The 22,256-nt window shown below is 34.7% G+C and overlaps 1 pseudogene; it reads left to right on the top strand.

Annotated features, from left to right (window-relative positions):
* Window positions 1-11,400: 11,400 nt before the first annotated feature.
* LOC141519279 (dihydropteridine reductase pseudogene) lies at window positions 11,401-11,979 on the top strand (annotated as a pseudogene).
* The last annotated feature ends 10,277 nt before the right edge of the window (window positions 11,980-22,256 follow it).

Below are 22,256 nucleotides of genomic sequence, written 5' to 3' on the forward strand. Positions count from 1 at the left end.
ATTACAACTCAGTATTGCTTGTCAAAAGTGAACCCATAAGGCTGTTAACCCAAGAAGTTTGATTGATTTTTCAAGAAATTTTCGTTAGGACAGAAAAGTAAAGATGGAATCAAGGTTCAAAGTGATCCTTGATAACCTGAGGCTTTCATGTTTGCTTGATTACTAGATAAACACTGTTTTCAACAGTGAAGTTAAATTAGTATGGCAGAAATTATAGTAATTAAGCATTACTCTAATTTCACTTAAATGGTAAGGAATGCATTTGTACTATTTTTATTTCAACATAGCTCACTAAAGACTAACTGCTATATATGCATTTCTTTCATAGCTAATTATATATATGTGTGTGTATGTGTGTGTGTGTAAATGTATATGTATGTATTTGTGCATTGTTGTTCTTGTTCTTGTTTGTCCTTTGTTCTTATAGAATACCGTGACATCAGATTGGTGATGTCATGATATTCAACTTAATTGAAATTAAGTGAGGGAGTGCTTTGTAAAGTCACCAGCCTCATCATCTCCTCTAGAATCATACAGATGCAGTAAACAGATGTGGATCAGGATGACTTATGTATATGTTTATATGTTGTTTATGTACATGTATAGACACATATAGGTACTCATACATATGTGTATATTATAATTACTGTTAAGTAATGGTAATGGACAGAACTTTGGCTTCTAAATCCAAAAAAGGAGGAAATTGAAGAAATATTTAAAGGCAAGGTTCTTTAACTAGAATTCTCTAGGAAGTTTTTAGATTCAAATTGACTAAGTGTGTTATATTCCTAGAATTTTACCTGATTGAAGGGATTAAAGTTTTCCAATACATCTGATAGTTCTATAAACCACATAAAGAAGGAAAAAATATGTGGATCATTTGAATGAATTACTATTTGACATTTTTACCACTAAATTTTAATGAGCTGACATGGGCTTGTCATGTCTAGAAAGCACATATAAATCATCTCTTAGGGCACAGTCCCGGGCAAACAAATTTAGACATAATATTTTCTTTAAAGTTTAACATAAAAAGATAGGCAACAATCATATGGAGACACTTGATAAAAACAATCTGTTCATGTTTATATAACAATGTATTTATTTAAATGAACATATGACTATATACATAAATATACATTCTTTGTATTTGCATGTGTGTTGTCTTTAATTTCATCTTTGTGGGGTGCTTCCAGGACAGACATTCTCTACAGGTGTGAAGATCTGTATACTGTCTGAAACTTGTGATATTATATTCTTAAAGCCCTGAGTGATAAACTAGATACAAATTGAATGCATCAGAAGTAGAACTGGAATCCAATTCTTCTTGATTTTAAGAGGAACCTTAGATGATTCTTCTCCATCTTCATCCAGTTAGTAAATGTCAGAGGCAAGTTTTGAACCTCTTCTTTCTGATTCTAAGGCCAGCCTTCTATTCACTATACCATAGTTCAGTTGCTTCAGTCATGTCCAACACTTCTAATCCCTAAGATATTGAAATGGTTTGTCATTTCCTTCTCCAGTTTATTTTTATAGATGAACAATTTAGGTAAAAAAAAAAAAAAAGATTAAGTGATGGGTGACATAGAAGTTTATGAGAGTGAATTTGAAGTCAGAGTCCTTCACTCTATTACTGTGCCACTTAGGTGCCTGTATATGATTGAGGAAACAATGATTCAAGCTTATAAGCATATCGATTTATTAAATAATACTTTGCAATTGCCCAACAAATCAAGCCTGAAAAACCTTCCTTGGTTTGGGCACTGGAATCCAAATAGATAGTTGACACAGACTTTTATAAATTAAAAATATATTAATTAAGACTAATTCATGAGAGACTCTCTCAGGGGGTGGAGCCAAGATGGCGACTAGAACAGACCCTGTCTTAGGCTCTCTCTCATAAAACTCATAAGCTAAGCACTCTAACTAAATTTTCGAGAGACAGAACCCACAGAGGGACCCAGTGAGGCAGTTCTCCTACTTAAGGTAACCTGGAAAAGAGCAGAACGGCTCTGCTCCCTGGGTTCAGAGGGGAGGCCTGCCAGAGGGGTGGCCCAACAGATCGAAAGAACTTAAGCCTCCCAGAGGCAGCCCCAGGGCACTGGGAGCCACAGCCGGGAGTTTCCTGAGCTACGCCTGGGGCAGCATCGGGCACAACTTGGGAGAACAGCAGGGGACCTCTGCCAGGGCGAGCATGTGAAGCCCAGCCCTCAGGGCACACACAGAGCAGCTTGGCCATCTCAGATGAGTTCCAGGAACAGAAGCAGGCAGAGCTGATAAGCAGGAGCCACCAGGACAGGAGCCCATTGAACCTAGGGTGTGGAGTGAAGAGAGAGAGAATGCAGAGCTCTGTCCTCTACCCCTGGGATAGGACTCTAGGGCTCTGACCACATTCAGATCCTGATTGAAGTCTAGGGCCCCCCACAGAACATCAGGGGGCCCCCTCCACCTCAGCCCCATGGCAGAGCAGAGCGCTTATGGTCATTCACAGACCAGGAGGGAGGACAGAGCCTCACACACTGAGACCCTTGTGGGAGTGTCCCAAAAGCTCAGGAAGCACCCCAAAAGCAGGCTTAGGCTGGGAAAATGAGCAAGCAGAGAAACAAGAGGAACACTATTGAGGAATATTTCGTATATGAGCCCAAGGAGGATCAAAACACTTAGTCTGAAGATGAGGAAGTAAAAGCTCCTGCATCTAAAGACCCCAAGAAAAACAGAAATTGGGTTTAGGCTATGACAGGTATGTGGAGTAAGAAGGAGGAGGGGGACAGGGGGAAGGGGGGTGATGTGAGTGATGGAGGAGAGGATGGACCATGGGGGGAGAGTGGTCAGATATAACACATTTTCTTTTTGACTTCTTTCAAGGGGCTGGGATTGGATGGCCTGTCCGGGACCATAGGGCCAGGTGGGTACTGGGCCTAAGGGGTGGTATGGGGGCTCAGGGCCTCTTGGCCCCAGAGTTGGGAGAATCTGTCTGCTGCTCCACTCAGCTACTCTACAGCAGAGTCAGAGTGAAAGGAGAGAGAAAATATAATGCATGGTAGTGGAGAAATATAAAAGGAGGGAGTTGCGATCAGCAATGGCAATGGTGAAAAAATATTGAAGTAACTTTTGTGATGGGCTTAATGTAAAGAATGTGATCCACCCATGACAGAGTTAGAGTTGTTGGTGTTGGAACAAAGACTCAAGCACATTTTTTATTATTATTATTATTATTTGGGGGGGGTACAGGGCAAGTGAGGCTGTGTGGCCTGCCTGGGGCCGCATAGCAGGGTGATCATTGGGTGTCTGGGGCTAGATTTGGACCCGGGTGCTCCTGGCTCAAGGGCCAATGCTCTGGCCACCACCCAGCCACCCCTACTATTATTACTATTTTATTTTGTTTTGGTTCTTTTTTTTTCCTTTTTTTTTTTTTTTGGTATTTGCAGGGCAGTGGGGTTCAGGTGGCTTGTATGTCACATGGCTGGGTGATTGTTGGGTGTACGGGGCCAGATGGGGGCTTGGGTGCTCATGGCTCCATGGCTGGTGCTCCATCCATTACACCACCTGGCCATACCTACAATTATTAGTATTATTTTTTTAATTTTAATTTTTTTCTCTATCCTTTACTTTATTGCTCAAGCCAGTCTATATTTATGGAAGGAGGGGGCATTTCATTTATTCTTAAACAAAAATATTTCATTAATGTATAAAAAACATTATTTGTATAAAAATGAGAATAAATATTAAATAAAAAGACTAATTAATTAAAATGATTAACCAGAATACAAGATTACATAATATGATTTCTAATTAAAGGGTCGATTAGAGTCTTTTCAGGTTGAAAGGATGGAAATGAACAGATTTGCTTACCTGAAAACAGCAAAAGACTGTCTCACTCCCCCCAAGTACCTGTAAGAAATCAAAGGAACATAAAACATTAACTGATTAACCAGCATGGACTCAGGTTTTAGATAAGACACAGATTATTTGAAATGTATTATTGTGAACATTTCCTTGTATCAGTCTTTGAATTTCTCTAGGTTTTTGGTCAGCATAAACTACTTTGTTAGTTAAGTTTCTAAAAAGCAGTTAGAGATGGTCCAACATTCCAGCCATCTACATTTAGGTTCAAGAATACAATGAGGCTTTCCCTAGATTCTTATAATTGCTTAGTTTCCTCACAAGACAGAAACTGAACAAAATCTATAACTGAAAAGAAAGAGAAATGACCTAGCTCTGGAACTGAGTCACAAGATGGAGCCACTGTGATTCGCTCAGCATGTATAATTAACCATTTATTGTTCTAATCCCCTCAATTCCTTCACTCCCTCCATGACTTTAAGTATATTTAGAGGATTAATATAGACTAGATAGAGAACTGAAATCCCTGAAAGCCAAACTAATATTCAAATTATCTTAACTGAGAGTAGAATTTGTGTTACTATAAAGGAAGAATAGCACATCTCTATCTGAAATAGTCTTTGTGATTCTAATGGATCAGTTCTGAATAGTATATTATAGTGTTCCATAAATAAAGTGACAATATGATACATAAACTGAGAGTGAACATGTATTAGCTAGGAAAAACTACTGAAAACTCCTGTGGAATGGATGGCATTAAAAAATCAATAAATCATTCATATAACCATTTTCCTGAATATTTTAAAATGTAAGAATGAAGCAATCATGGATCATTAATGTATAAATTGCAATTTGTAGTGGACATACCTTGCATCATTCATCTTGCAGTTTGATTAATGCTTTCAATATCTACCTTTTTCATTGCACAAATGGATCTTGATTGGTTTGTAATAGCTTTATCTCTAATCCTATCTTTAAATTTAGTGCAATCATTCTTTTGTCTTCCAAAAATGAATTGTTTTTTTATAAACATTTCATTTTAATAAAGTCACATTTCCTACCTTGAGTGGTTTATACAAACTCTCTCTCTCTCTCTCTCTCTCTCTCTCTCTCTCTCTCTCACACACACACACACACACACACACACACACACACACGCAGTACTTCATGTTTTAGTACGTGAAATATACTAGGAATATTTGTGTATACTTTCAGATTGTGATATGACAGAAGATATATCCAGATATACCTATGATAAAGGGAGTATTATGCAAGGCAAGCATAAATGACTAGATATTTCATATTTTAGATAGATAGATAGATAGATAGATAGATAGATAGATAGATAGATATCCCACTGATAATAAGCACAGTTTGAAATAATATTATTTCAATTGATTTCACATTGCTTCTTTACTCTGTAAGCAAGAATTAGGAAAAGAGGGAATTGACCCAGATGCTGAAATATAGAGAGATGCTACCTCAGAATTCAGCAAGTGGTCAGAGACAATTTAACAACTGACATCAAATGAAAACAAAAACAAAAACAGGCAGACAGCTAAAGATAAGATTTTTTTCTATTTTCCAATCCATTCATCTATTGTAGGGAGAGCTTTCTCATTTTTGGTCCAATCTTTTGAATAATTATTACTCTGCTTGGCCATATCTTATTCATGGAATATCCTTAAGACCTTTTTTCTCCATTCCTCTATTATTCAAGTATATTTCAAATAACATTCTATTTGCAATTGAATTTCTCAGCAACATTTTTTTGAAGACAAAACCATGTCCTTAAAACTTTTACTTAAAAGTTCATCATCACAAACGCACCTTTTACAGAGAGTTTAAGGTTTTCAAAACACCACATTAAATGCATTAATTTGTTTTTTTGTTTGCTTAGCTGAAACAGAAGAAAAAATTTTGAGATGTGGAAACCATTGTCACTACAAAAAAAGCTTTCTTTTATCTTCTAGCATTTCTTAAGGCAAAAATTCAGCTTTCTGTTGCTAATACCGTGTCTTCAAATTACTGTCATACAAAACAAGGAAGCAGAGTAGGGGAAGTGGGGAAGAGAGATTTACAGAAGAGTTTTTACAAGCATCAATATTGTGAATCTGGCCACAATACCTGAAATAAAGGAGTTAGCCCAGCAATCCAAAGGAGTGGGGTGGGTAATTAGGAAACTAAGGTAGGTGAGAATTTGGACAAAACATTTTTTCCTTGTTACAAAATTCTCCATTCCACTCAGCTGATAATCACAGAAATTAATTATCTTCCTTTTCCATACTTGATTCTCTCTTTATGTGAGATATCTCTTTCCGTGATCAGTGGACCTTAACCCACAGTGTCTGCCACAGGTTCTACAGTTTCTTCTACAAACATCTAAGGCTCAAGGAAGATAAGTCATGCCTTCCAACACACATACACACACACACATTTAAGTTGTTTGTGGTTACTTAGCCTAAGCCCTTCCAGTCCTACAGAAAATGTTAATACTTTTTTAAAAAAAAAACTGCTTAGTGTAGGCTTTAAAAATGCAGGAATATGTACAAAGTATTATAATGAATCACAGTAAAATTTTTGTATTTGTATACTTATTTTATTATTTCTCAAGGAATTACAGCCTATTCTCAATTATTTGCACCTAAATAAAAAATGAATAAGAAGTTGGGGAAAAAATACATGTATCATTATATTCATTCATTTCTCCTAGAGGGAAAGAGAGAAAGCACTAAAGGGGATAAATCTATTCACCATAATGTGGTGAGTAAAGACTGGCCTTCCCTAGGGAATGCACTACCTTTTTTTTTTTTTTTTGCACCAAATCACTCTTTACATCCCAACTGACATTTTCCTGGATTAGTTCTGTCAAATTCCCATCTCAAAGGGGTCCAAAGATTTTCTTGAGATTCTCATTCTCCCTCCTTTAATCTAGATTCTAAAAGACCTAGTTAATATTGCTCCCCCCATAAAATCTAAACTATTAAAAAATCTAGTTATAAGTATATACTTAGTATGATTTGATTCATTATATAATTTACAATTATTTCTTATTTAACAAAAAATATCAACTTTGCTATTTATATTCAATTAAATGCAAATAGCAAAGTTGATATTTTTTGTTAAATAAGAAATAATTATAAATTATATAATGAATCAATTCTCAATATTTACTCTTTAGTAAGCTTTTGAATTTTGCATTTCTCTACCATCCGTACTTCCTTCCCCCTACCCCATGGGAGAAAACAATTTGTCACATGTATAATCATTTTTAAAATATTTTCATATTAGCCCTGCTATGAAAGACGAATTAGACCTAAGAGGGAAAAACCCTGAGAAAGCAAGTAAAACAAAATCTTAAAAGAAAGTAAAACAAAATATTCGAAAGGTGAACTAGGTATGTTTTACTGTACTTTCACAATTGATAATTATATCTCTGGATGTGGATAGCATTTTCCTTAAGCAGTCTCTTAGGAGTGTCTTTGATCACTGAAATCCTGAAAGAAGTTGCTTTCATTGTAGTTGATCATCTCACAATGGTGCTGTACATGAGTAAATCTCTTAGTTCTGCTCACTTCAGTCAGCATCAGTTCATGCACATCTTTCCACACTTTTCTGAAGTCAGATCAGTCATGATTTTTTATAAAACAATAGTACTTCATACTTCATGGCTTGTTTAGTCATTCCCCAATTGATGGGGAAATATAAAGAGTATTACACAAAATTTTGAAAATAAAACTGTTATGTCCAAAAGGTCTATTTGTATAAAAATATTTATAACAGGTTCTTTTCATAGTGACCAAGGTTTGGAAATCAAAGGTATGACTATCAACTGGGAAATGGCTAAACAAGCTATGGTGTATGTATTAGAATATTATTATGTTGTAAGAAATGATAAACAGGATGATTACAGAAACCCCTGGAATGACTTAACATGAAATGATGCTGAGTAAAGTGAACAGAACAAGGAAGAAGTTGTTTATACTCAGCAATACAGTGATCCAAGACAATCCCAAAGGACTAATGTTGAAGCATACTATATGCCTCCAGAGAAAGAACTGACTGATTGAATACAAACTGAAGCATGCTATTTTCCACTTTCATCTATTTTTTTTTGTCATATTGTATAAAATGACTAATATGAAAATGTTTTGCATAATTGTACCTATATAACCTATAACTAATTGCTTACTGTCTCAAGGAGCAGGAGAGGGGAGGGAAGAAGGGAGGGACAGAATTTGGCACTCAGAACTTTAAATAAAAATGTTTATAAAAAAAGAAAAAAGAAAATAAAACTGTTAGCCATAAGTATAAAATGTTTTTCTCCTTTCTTAAACCTTTTAATGAGATCAATCTTTTTGTTTCTTTTTTCCTCTTATTTAATATTCATTCTCATTTTGTACAAATAATGTTTTTTATACATTAATAAAATATTTTTGTTTAAGAGTAAACAAAATACCCCTCCCCCATAAATATAGACTCGCTTGAGAGATAAAGTAAAGGGGAGAGAAAAAAATTAAAATTAAAAAAATAATAGTAATAATTGTAGGTATGGCCAGGTGGCACAATGGATGGAGCACCAGCCCTGGAGCCAAGAGCACCCAAGCCCCGATCCAGCCCCGTAGACCCAACAATCACCCAGCCATGTGACATGCAAGCCAGCTGAAACCCACTGCACTGCAAAAACCAAAAAAAAAAAAAAAAAAAAAGAAAGAAAGATAAAGACCCAAAATAAAATAAAATATTAATAATAGTAGGGGTGGCTGGGTGGTGGCCAGAGCATTGGCCCTTGAGCCAGGAGCAGCCTGGTCAAAATCTGGCCCCAAACACCCAATGATCACCCTGCTATGCGGCCCCAGGAAGGCCATGCAGCCCCACTTGCCCTGCACCCCACCCAAAATAATAATAATAATAATAAAATGTGCTTGAGTCTTTGTTCCAACACCAACAACTCTGTTGCAGGTGGCTCACATTCTTTATGATAAATCCATCACAAAAGTTACTTCCATATATTTCCACCATTGCCATTGCTTATCGTAACTCCTTCCTTTCGTATTTCTCCACTACCATATACTATATTTTCTCTCTCCTTTCACTCTGACTCTGCTGTATGGTAGCTGAATGGTGCAGCAGACAGATCCCCAGCTCTGGGTCCAAGAGGCCTCCAGCCCCCATGCAACCCCTTAGGCCCAGCATCCACCTGGCCCTATGGTCCCAGACAGGCCCTCCAATCCCAGCCCCTTGCAAGAAGTCAAAAAGAAAATGTGTTATATTTTGACCACTCTCCCACTATTATCCATCGCCTCCTCCATCACTCACATCACCCCCTTCCCCCGTCCTCCCCCTCTCCTTCTTACTCCAGATGCCTATACCCCATTGAGTATATATGCTGTTTCCTCACCTAACTACCTCTGATTAGAGCCAAGATTCCCTCATTCCCCCTTGCCGTCCCCCCCTTCCATATCATTGCAATAGTTCATTGTAATAAAGAAAAATCTTATTATATGAAATATCTTGGCCTATTTCCCCTCTCCTTTTTCTTTCACCCATCACATTTCCCTTTTTTCTATTGACTCCATTTTTACACCATATTTTATCTCTAAATTCAGCTTTCCTCTTGTGCTTCAACTATAAAAGCACCCTCTACCTGCTGTATTAACTGAGAAGATTCATATGAGTATTATCAGTGTCATTTTTCTATGCAGGTATGCATGCAGTTCATCATCAAGTCCCTCATATCCCCCCCCTCTCCTCCAATCTCCATGCTTCACCTGATTCCTGTATTTGAAGATAAAACCTTCTGTTCAGCTCTTGCCATTCCAGCAGGAACATTTGAAATTCCCTTGGTTCATTGAAAGTCCATCTCTTTCTCTGGAAGAGGACATTCAACCTTGCTGGGTAGTTGATTCTTGGCTGCATTATAAGCTCTTTTACCTTCTGGTATATTATATTCCAAGCCCTATGAGCTTCCAATGTAGTTGCTGCTAAGTCCTGTGTGATCTTGACTGTAGCTCCACTATATTTGAACTGTGTCATTCTGGCTGCTTGTAATATTTTCTCTTTGAGTTGGGAGTTCTGGAATTTGGTTATAATATTCCTAGGGGTTGGCCTTTTGGGATCTCATTCTCGGCGGGGTTCAGTGGATTCTCTTCATTTCTATTTTGCCCTCTGGTTTTAGAATATCAGGGCAATTTTCCTGTAGTAATTCTTTGAAAATGATGTCAAGGCTCTTTTCCTGATCATGACGTTAAAGTATTCCAATAATTTTTAAATTATCTTTCCTAAGTCTGTTTTCCATATCAGTTATTTTTTTCAATGAGATATTTCACATTTTCTTCTAATTTTTCCTTTTTTTGGTTTTGAAGTATCAAGTCCTGGTTTCTCGTAAATTCGTCAATCTCCCTGAGTTCTATTCTTTGTCTGAAGTATTTGTTTTCCTCAGAGAGCTTTCTTTTCTCTTTTCCCATCTGGCCAATTTTGCTTTTTAAAGCATTCTTCTCCTTGATAACTTTTTGAACTATTTTATCCATTTGACCTAAGCTGGTTTTTAGCATGCTATTTTCTTCAGCATTTTTTTGGATTTCCTTGACTAGGCTGTTGACTTCATTTTCATGTTTTTCCTGCTTCTCTCTCTCATTTCTTTTCCAAGTTTTTTCTTCTAACTCCCTCATTTGATTTTCAAAGTCTTTTTTGTGCTCTGTCATAGCCTTAGCCCAATTTCTGTCTTTCTTGGAGTCTTTAGATGCAGGAGCTTGTGCTTCCTCATCTTCAGACTGAGTGTTTTGATCCTTCTCAGGCTCATATGCAAAATATTTCTCAATGGGGTTCCTCTTTTTTCTCTGCTTGCTCATTTTCCCAGCCTGAGGCTGGTTTTGATGTGCTTCCTGAGCTTTTGGGACACTCCCACAAGGGTCTCAGTGTGTGAGGCTTTGCCCTCCCTCCTGGTCTGTGAATGACCATAAGTGCCCCCCTCTGCCAGGAGGCTGAGGTGGGGGTGCTGCTGTTCTATGGGGAGCCTAGACTGCTATCAGTATCTGAATGTGGTCAGAGCCCCAGCCTCCTGTTCCAGGGGAAGGGCTTGGCAGTCTCTCTCTTCACTCCCCACCCTCAGCTCAATGGGCTCATTCACTGGGGGCATATTGGGCAATCTGAGAGGTATGAGGTGGTAACTCAGAGATATTTTAAGTTGCATGTTGCATTTCTTTAATAAGTAATGATTTAGAGCAATTTTTTCATATGACTATGGATTACTTTGCTTTCCTCATCTGTAGTTTGCTTTTGTATAACCTTTGACCATGTGTCAATTGGAGAAATGGCTTGTTTTCTTGAAAATTTTACTCAACTTTTTGTATATTTTAAAAATGAATACTTTGTCAGAAATACTAGTTGTAAAAATTGTTCCCCAATTACTACATTTCTTTTGATGTTGGTTACAGTGGTTTTGTCTGTGCAAAAGCTTTTTAATTTAAAATAATCAAAATTATCAAAATTATTTTTGTTTTGCACGCACCCGGCAGACGGGGGAGGCTGGCAGTGGTGGCGGCGAGGGGTTCACACATGGTACTGGTGTAAGGAGTCATGGGCGCCTTGGGCACCAAATGCATGCAGGCCTTCCAAGCCAGGAGCTGGTGGGTTGCCAGCATTGATGTGGTAGAAAATGTAGAAGCCAATGCCAACATGGTTGTTAAAATGACAGACTCCTTCACTGAGCAAGCTGACCAGGTGACTGCTGATGTCAAGAAACTTTTGGGCTATTAGAAGGTGGATGCAATTCTTTGTGTGACTGGAGTATGGGCAGGAGGCAGTGCCAAAGCTAAATCTCTCTATAAAAACTGTGACTTAATGTGGAAACAGAGTATGTGGACCTCAACTATCTCTAGTCTCCTTGCAACTAAACACCTCAAAGATGGAGGTCTTCTTACCCTGGCTGGGACTAAGGCAGCTTTAGATGGAACACCAGGAATGATTGGTTATGGCATGGCCAAGGGAGCTGTCCATCAGCTGTGTCAGAGTCTGGCTGGGGAAAACAGCGGGATGCCCCCAGGTTCTGCTGCCATAGTTGTGCTTTTGGTTACCCTGGATACACCATCATGTCATCTGCCAAGAATGCGTTTTTCTCTTCCTTCCCAATTCTAATTCCTTCAATATCTTATTCTTTTATTGCTGAAACTAATATTTCTAAAACAATATTGAATAGTAGCGGTGTTAATGAGCATCCTTGTTTCATTCCTGATCTTATTGGGAATGCCTGTAACTTATCCCCAATTGCATATGATGCATGGTGATGGTTTCATATAGAAACTGCTTATTATTCTAAGGAAAAATCCGTTTATTCCTATATTCTCTAATGGTTTTTTTAGTAGGAATGGGTGTTGTATTTTTTAAAAAGCGTTTTCAGCTTCTATTGATATAACCATATGATTTCTGATAGATTTGTTATTGATATAATTAATTATGCTGACAGTTTTCCTAATATTGAACCACCCCTGCATTCCTATAATAACTCCTACTTTGTCATAATGTTATTTCTCTCCATTCTAACTTCCCTTTCTTTGTACATTTCTCTTTTCTTTCCACTTATCCCTCATCCCTCCTCACCAATGTTTTGCTTCTAACCTTTACATTTCTTATTCTACATTCCCTTCTACCAACCCTCTTTCCTTTTCATCTCACTTTCTCCTTCGACATTACTGTTTTTTTCAACTTTAATTTTACATTTATTTATCCTTTCTCTTTTCTCAGCCTTCCTTCTTCTTTCTTTCCTTTCACCCTGCCTTCTTCCCCCTAGGACAGGATAAATTTCTTTTTTTTTCTCTTTAATTTATATATTAATATATCATCAAATTTTGAAGTAATATAATCACTGTGATGAGGCATTTCCTAAATAGGTACCTCTTTTGAAAATTCACGTTCATAATGGGCCTAATTCACAAAGAAAATTGGAATTTCCTTTTATGAAAAAAGAATGAGATTTCAATTATGAACTTGACAATTATATTTATTATATGAAGTGAAATTTGATGAAGCCTAGTATTACAAGGTGTTATTAAATGGTATTGAGAAACAGTTGAACCATGCCTCTCCACCTTTGTAAAAAAACTGACAAAGATCCTATTGACCTCCATCCACATCCCCTTTTTTTCCAAGAATTTCCTCTGAAGGGTAAAATCAGCAAGTTACAAATTAACTTCAGGATACAGCTTAACAGTTTAAAAATCAATGTGGCCAAAAAGTGAAAATTTTTAAAATATAAATATGACAGGGTTCATAAGAAAAAAATGTGCTTTGAAGCACATGATATTCATATGTTCCATAAAATAATTTTGCCCAAAACAAAACATTTGAAAACCTTCCCAAAATAAAAATTGGATATTTTTATTATTTTTTAACACTGTTAGAATTGGAAATCCTTAGATAGTACATATTTGTCTTTATTAAATGGGGTTCTAATTAAAATATTATCAACTACTCAGTATAGAAAATAAAAAATAAAATTACATTTAAAACCTCCAAATAACAAGTACCAAAGAGAAAGAGATGTACTAAAATCTTCCATTAATGATGAGATTTTAAGAAAGAAAAAAATAGTTAAAATATTATTACATTAGCATGTGACATTTTTATGCTTTATTATAAATTTTAATCTGTAGTCATGGGATAAAAGCCTAAAAGATAAATTAGGAACAGTTTAAAAATATGTTATTTGTATATTTCAGGTGCATTACAGTAATTCTATTTTCAGAGAAGCTACCAGGAATTAAGAAATAATGTCAAATAATGGAATTTGGTCAAACAACTCTAAACACCACTTTTACTTAATATGCACTACATGCACATGATGCAGGTAAGGGGAAAAGATTGTATAAATCCATGTATTCAAGGTGAAATAGATTGTTACTATTGTCAAACATGCGCTGGTTCAGATAGGATGTTGTTAAAAGTCCTGAATACTTAGTGTTTTCATCAAAGAAAGAGCAGAAGAATTTAGGACAGGATAAATTTCTAAACTTATTTGTGAATGTATATTATTCCCTCATTAATCCAAACATTTTGAGAATAAGATTTAGTCCCTTCTTTCCCTTTACTAAAATAGGTCACTTGTGCTTCATCATGTGATGTAATTTATCATCTGATGCCTTCTTCTTTTGGTATAGATATTTTTCATGTCTTAATTGATTCATACCTACCTTGTAATCACACCCTCTATCAAATTATACTCCTTTCAACTGTCCTGATAGAAATATAATTCTTAAAAGTTGAAAGCATCCTTACATCATAATCAATTTAAATTAACACCCTTGTTAAAGAACAATCCTTCCAACTGCTTCAATTAAAATACATTCCTCAGAAACTATTACATAACAGTCAATTTATAACCCTATTACCTTTTCAAATATTCTCCCTTCCACTGACCTAATAAGAATAAACCCTCATGAAATAAAATTTTGATCACATTACAGTCCATTTCTACCCATATCCACTTTCTAAACATGTTTTTTTTAATTGTCCTAAGAGAAATAAAAGTTCTCAATAAGTATTTAAAATTCTCCCCACTTTCCTTTTACCATTTGGTGTATCTATTGAGTCTTGTATTTGAAAATTAAATGTTATGTTCAGTTCTGGTCTTTTTATGAGGTAAGTTCGAAAGTCCTCTATTTCATTGAAAAATCATCTTTTTCCCCAGGGAAAAAAAAGACATGCTGAATTTTGGAAGTTAATTGATTCTTGGTAATAGTCCAAGCTCCTTTGCTCTCCAGATATCATATTCCATACCTTGAAATCCTTCAATGTTAAAGCTGATAAGTACTGTTTAATCCTGACTGTGGTTCCCTGGTATTTAAATTTCTTCCCTTTGGCTACTTGCACTATTTTCTCCTTTAGCTGAGAATTATGGAATTTAGATATAATATTCCTTGGAGTTTTAATTCTGGTATCTATTTCTGGGGATGATTGATGGATTTTTTCAAGGGCAGTTTTCCACATTAATTTCCTGAAAAATATTGTCCAACTTATTTTTCTGATTGTGGATTTCAGTTAGACCAATAATTCATAAATTATCTCTTCTGGATCTATTTTCCAGTTCATTTTTTTCCTAAGTGATACTTTACATTTTCTTTTATTTTTTCAGCTTTGGGAAATTTTGTTTGATGAAATCTTTGTGTCTCATAGAGTCATTCATTTCCATTTATGCAATTCTAGTTTTTAAGATATTTTCTTCAGTTAATGTTTTTGCTTCCTTTCCAGTTTAGTAATTTTACATTGTACCTGCCCTATTTTACTTTTAAAATTAGTTTTGGGGGTAGAAAGGTGACTTAGCAGATAGAACACTGGCCCTGAAGTCAGGAGGACCTGAGCTTAAATTCAGCCTAAGACATATAATAATTACCTAGCTTTGTGCCTTGAGTATGTCACTTAACCCTATTGCCTTGAAAAAAAATAGTTTTCATCAGTCAGTTTTTAAGGTTTCTTCTCCATTTTCTTCTTTTTCTCTCTTCTTTTTTTATGAATCATTTTAGCTCTTCCAAAAGAGAGCTTTCAGGTCTTTCAGGAATTGAGATTCATTTTATCATTCACTTAGAGGCTTCACAGGTAGGTATTTTGTCACTCCTTTCCTCTTCAGAGATGGCATTATCACTCCTTTCAGAATAGTAGCTGTCAATGTCTAGCCCATTTTTTGGTCATTCTGTCAGTTGACTTCTGTTCCTGTGGCACAGGGTATATAGTCTTAAGCATTTTTTCCTTTTTTTTTTCTATTTTGCTGTAGTCAAAGTTCTTGTGCATGGCTTTCCACTCTGATGTTTCCAGTGTTCCAGGTTTGTATCCTGCTCTAGGGTAGATGAATGCTGCATCAGTTTCCTAGGCTTGAAACCTTGTTCTTTGACATGGATTGGCACCCTCATTGTTAGGAGAACTGAATCAAGACCATAGCTATTCTGTGGCTAAAAGCTTCTAGCTGACTTCTCAGCTCTCCCAACTACTTGGTTATACTCCCCTTTTACACATGTGACAGACATTTTCCTGAAGTTCCTATAAGATATCTTGCTAAAGAGTTGCTTCACTGATTTTATGTTTGGTTTTTTTATTGCTTTGGGTTTTCTTAGTGAATTCTGTCACCTTAGGATCTATATTCAGAAGCTTCAATCAAAGTCATTTTGGGAAAAGCTCCAGGAGCTTACGAGCTTGGGTCCACCATCTTGGCTCTGATCCCTGAAGTTCTCTGTTAAGATTTATTCAGTACTCACAACCTTCCCTCTTTCCCCTGTACTAAATTAGGTTTTGTGCATCTTTGTGTAGCATTACTTATTTTTTAATATCTTCCTTCTCCTATAAAATTTACTCCTAGTTTTCATATCTTAATAATTTTAATCTATTCCTAAAATCCAACTATTATCATTATTTATATGTTATCCTGGTCAATGACATTTAAGTCAGTACAATGAACTACAAGTTTTTTGCATTCTTAACAAGGAGAAAGGTAGAGTATATAAAAATGAATCTAAGTAAGATGAAGGTTCACAGATCATTCTTTTGATAAAAATTCTTTAGAGAAGATCCCCAAAAGATGCTGAAATCAATTTTACGTAATATTCCATAGGCAACATAAAATATCACTTTGTAGGAAACTTGACTTGAAGAATTCATGAAAATCATAAGCCACCCTAAAATAATTGTTAAAATAAACTCTGACAGAGGACTAATAAGGAAAAAAAGAAAATTAAGAACAACTTGATATCTACTAAATTAAATCAATAGTTCCCAAAATTTACTACTTTCTCTATGAAAGTAGACAGTAAAGAAGACAGCCAAAACAATGATAATGTTAATGGACATTCTGTGAAACTCTTTATAGAAAAGTTCAAAGTCATAAGTTTCTTAGAAGTTCTGTGTCCTTATAATAAATTTTTCTTTCAAGAAGAGTTTCAGGAAATTTTGTATATGACAATTGCTGAATAATGTGATTCAGAAACATAAATCATGGGAAAAAGTCCTTTTTATTTAAGAATCTGTTTTTTTTTATATCCAGATCTGTAACCAATCAGAGCAATACCAAATAAGAAAAGCTTAAATTTAAAAAAAATATATCTGTGTTTTTATAGTAGCTGAAATCAGTTCCTTTTGCATAAGGTAAGAACTGGAAAAATATAAAAATGTAAAGACTATTATCCTAATATTGATCATTGATTATATAAAAGGAACTGATAAAAATGATCACTACTACAAAAATATCTAAATAACTAAGAACTCATTGAAGTAAAAAAAATATATAGTGTTCTCATCAGGCAGAGAAAAATCACAATAACTTGAGAGCAAATGCTTTCTTTGAAGATCATAGGTTGGTTAATAAATTGCAGGGCATGAATAAAATATATTACTGAAATATTATTCAAATTAAATAATTAGTTAATTGATTAAATATTACATGCTTAATATGATGATTTATTGATGAATTAATGATTAAATCTAGACCCTATTTTAAATTGTCACTAAATGAAAGGATGGCCACTGGTCCTTTGTAGGTATATCAAATAAGAGAATAAATTGAATTGCTTCCATCATGCAACCAAAAATAATTAAAATAATTCTATGAGATACTATCACATTTTTACAATACAAAATAAGACAAAAAGAAAATAAAAATGATTACTATGAAGACAATTAAAACATTTTTGCCAATATCTGTTGCTGAAGGTAAATAAATGATATTTATGATATTTTAGGTATGTTCAAAACTTATTTGAAAGATATGGCATGATAAAAAGAAATGAAAACTTCTTATAGAATAGAAGGAAACCCTCATGGATACATATATATTAAGTATTATAAAAAAGAATATATCCTAGAAGTATTGAACATGGTAAACACTTAATAATGCTACTCCACTGCCACACGAGATAAGTGGATTACACCATACTATAAAGAAATACATACATCTTTTTAATGGGAGCCAATTTCAAATTAGTTGTACATAATGAAACAACAGCAGGATTTGTTTTGATTAAAATCAATAAAAAATGTTCCAAGAATGTCTTCCAATGAAAAGAATATATGGCATATAATTAGAAACAAAACAAAACAAATTCCAATTTAAATTTTTCAAATATGTTTAATAAAATTGAAACTGTTTAATAGACATAGACCCATAGACATTAACTCTTGTCATTCCCTTAGAAATTTTACTGCTGTAAAGCAATTGTTTGAAAGAAAGGGAAAGAAACTAGCAATTGGTTCAGGTATTAATTCATTGCCAGATACAGGGGTACCATAGTCAAAGGTCATATTTGTTTTGAATATAAAGTCAATGTTAACCACAATGGTAGAGAAAGATTGATACAGAACCATGCTGATATATTTGCATATATTTTAATCTTCATTTTTACAGATGGTAATCTAATGCTGTCTAGAAAATCAAATATGTTTCTCAAGATGAAACTACGTTTATTCATTCACTGATCCTGACTGCTCATAGCGGCATCCTTAAATTCTACAAGTTTGTATTCTGAAATGTCATCCAAAGGCATATCAGTCTTAACTTGTGGTATAAAAAAATGAAATTCTTATATGAGTAAGTTCACTCGAGCCTGTATGAGAACGTGTCCTTCACCCCTGGAACATGTCCTATGTGATTTGACCACGTTCTTAGAGTCCCAGGAACTAACCATTCCCTGGAACATAAACAGTACTGAAAAGAACTGGATATTCTGACAGTACTGACCTTAATTATGTTGTGTCTTGCGGCCCCATATGAAATCTTCCTAACATCATAACATTTACTGACTTCCTACGTTCATGATAAGAACTCTGGGATCCTTTCCAAGTGAATTTGGCCACAAACCTTTCTTCTCCCCCAATAAATATCCTAAGACTCCAATCATTCATTATGAAGAAGAAGAAGGAGAAGGAGCAGAAGAAAGGGAATCCCACCCATGGAGAAGACATTTTGCCTTTGACTCTCCCATTCGGGACTCGTGGCTGTCAAACCAGAATTATCCAGCCAAACCGATTAAGAGTTGATGCTCCCCTGAATTGGGGATGTTTTCTTTATCTTTCTCTTCTACTTTTGTTATAGTATTAATAATCCTTTCCCTTATATCTATATATTATTTGCTATATAAAATATTATTGTAAGCAATCTATTCCTTGCATTATTAAAATACTTTCATTTTCAACTGCGTGATAATGTCATTTACAGGAACGAATCTGAACCTCATTAACATCACAATACACTTGTTAATATGAACTGAATCTCTAGTATTATGAATTATTAAAAATCTTGACTATCTTACAAAAGGTTAAATACATGACTGATTGGGTCAGTATTATCAACTTTAGTAGTAGAAATCAGGAACTTTTATTTCTGAACAGTATCTCTTAAAGATCATTAACAGTTATTTCTTTGAAGAATTTTGCATGCAAAATAAATGCTGCATAAATAAATTTTGCATTCAATTGAGTTGTTATAGGTCTAGAAATCACATTCAAGTTGATGATCCCAAGATAGACTGATAAGCAATATCAACTCTGCAATCTTTTACATAATCCCCATCTTTTAATAAACAACACTATGAGGGAACTATAAAGTTCCTATAAGGAACCATATCTCAATTTTATGGATTATGTAAAGAATTTTAAATCATATAATGTTGTGCAGTATCTGAATATATGTATAGAATTTCATTATCTCCTGTTTTGTCCTAAAAAACAAAAAGATACTTTATTTTGATTCACAGGATAACTAGTTAATGATCATAATTTTGATGCTGTAATAAGGCAATAACTATTTATACAAATCATTACTTCAAGCACCTGCTCTAATTTCCCATGTATTATGCTAACAATGTTTTACATCAAATAAAAATATTAATTAGCCATGATATAGATAATAAAAGAAGACCCTGTAATATATGTCCAAGAATTATATAATGTGTTTTTTTAAAAAATGATGAAATTTGAATGAAAGTGTTCAAATCACTTATGAATAAACACATATTTCTAACTGAAGATTAAAGTATTCACTTTATTTTAGGAAAATTTGATAGTGTTTTACCCCTACCACACAATTAGATATTTGTTTAATCAATGTTTACATATGTAATTTTCACAAAGGATACAGATTTGACAGGATGCTGTGCAAAGTCACCAGCCTCACTTTCTCCTCTGGAGTTATTTGGGTTCAGTGACCAGATATGAATTGGGATTACTGGAGATGGTTCTGGATGTCATACGGATTAAGTTACTTGCCCAAGGTCACACAGCAATTAAATTGACAAGTGCCTAAGGCTGGATTTGAATTCCCATCTTCTGGACTCCAAAGCCAAAGCTCTATCCACTGCACCACCATGGTATCACCTCTCCTGATGTCATTGTCTTCTTCAAAAATGAAGGTCAAAAACATCATCATCATCATCAACAGCATCATAATTAGTCATTGAAATACACTGTCCTTTGGATTACTAAAATCGGGAATCCAGTTTCTGGATTTCTTTAAAACTCTGCCTTTCATTAAAAAAAGAAAAATCACTGATTGTATTATCACCCTAACTCTATTCTTAAACTACTTAAAATAGTAGTTTGATATGATTAGAAGACAAAAAGACATAAATTATTATCATGGCTCCACCAAATGTGAATTGGAAAACCATGGACAAGTTCCATCACTACTCTAAATAATAGTTCATTTATCTTCAAAATGGTGACATTTATGCACTATAATACAAATGAATATTTTGGAAAAAAAAATTTCTTGGTCCTGGTGTCCAAAGTGAATTGAGTGTCCTACAATCTTACATTGATCAGATGTCTAACTCTCACACTGTGAGATTAAAGTTCCTGAAGAGGAGGCTGCTGTTCAACAGAGCTGTGTTTTACAATATCTTCCCAAAGGTATTTACATTTCAATCAGATGAAACTGCCACCTTGCAAGGCTAAGACTTTTCTAAGGTTCTCCGAAGTTGTCTGAACAACTATGATATCTCTAGTATAAATAATTAGTACTGTTCTAAGTCACTTTGGAACATTGTTTTATATTAGTTACAAAGGAATTTCAGAGAGCCAGGTAATTTCCTGTCTTTTTCTGCTATTTTCCCAGAATCCTATACATATTTCTTTAGTAAAAAAAAAAATTAAGGCAGAAAAATGGCAATATGAATTAGCATATATTAGCAATATGTATTAGCATATAATGCAATAGCATTAGAGAATGAAGATGTTTTCATTAAAAAGGCATTTACATATATCACACCTACACACACACACACACACACAATCTCTAATTCTTGGTGCTGTTACAGACCCATAGTAGGTTTTTAATAAAAAATCTTGATTGATTTATATATGAATTATTCATTATATAGAAAATAATTATGATAATAATGATGAGGAGGATGATGATGATGATGATGTTATTGGTAGTTGTAGAAATAGCATCAAACCTGGATGGCTGGGGCAGCTAGGTGGTGTAGTGGATACAGAACTGGCCCTGGAGTCAGGAGTAGCTGGGTTCAAATCCGGTTTCAGAAACTTAATAATTACCTAGCTGTGTGGCCTTGGGCAAGCCACTTAACTCCATTTACCTTGCAAAAACTCCCCTAAAAAAACTTGGATGTCATTTGAACCTAGATATTTATGATTTCAAGTATAGAAATCAATAAACAGTGATAATAACAATGTAGCATTTCAGCATTTTAAAAAATAATAAAATTTATTTGGAAAAACCAAAGGTCGAGTATCAAATTAATTAATAAAACATAAAAAAGAAAGAACTTTAGCAGAACTAGATATTAAATTATATTATCAAACACATTAATTTTCAAAACTTTCTGGTAAGAAATAGACAAATCAAAGGAATGGAATAGAAATGCACTTCACATTGATAAATGATTATAGTAATCTTTTTGACAAAGATAAAGATTTTTTTGGAAATGATTCTTATTTTTTTATTTAAGGCAATGTGGTTAAGTGACTTGCCCAAGGTCACACAGCTGGGTAATTATTAAGTATCTAAGGCTGTATTTGGACTCAGGTCCTCTTGACTCCACTGCTGGTGCTCTCTCTATTGCGTCACCAAACTGCCCCCAACAAATATAAATATTTAAACTTTGGGGCTAAGAACATTGGAAAAACTGGAAAGCAATCTGGGAGAAACCGAATAAGGAGCAATATCTCAAATCATTTCTCAAGCTAAAGTCAAAATTGAAATGTAGGCTAAGCATTAGAAAACTAGAAGAATATGAAATATATTAACTATGATTTATTGAGAAGAATTTAGGAATAAACAAGAAATAGAGAACATCATGAGTGTAAAATGTGTAATTTTGATTACATTAAAAAGATTTTTGTGCCTCCAACCCCCCTTCCCTCCCCAAAATGTAGGGGCAGTCAGGTGGCACAATGGATAGTACATCGGCCTTGGAGTC

This window comes from Macrotis lagotis, chromosome 3, assembly GCF_037893015.1.
Source record: "Macrotis lagotis isolate mMagLag1 chromosome 3, bilby.v1.9.chrom.fasta, whole genome shotgun sequence".
NCBI classification, from domain to species: domain Eukaryota; kingdom Metazoa; phylum Chordata; class Mammalia; order Peramelemorphia; family Peramelidae; genus Macrotis; species Macrotis lagotis.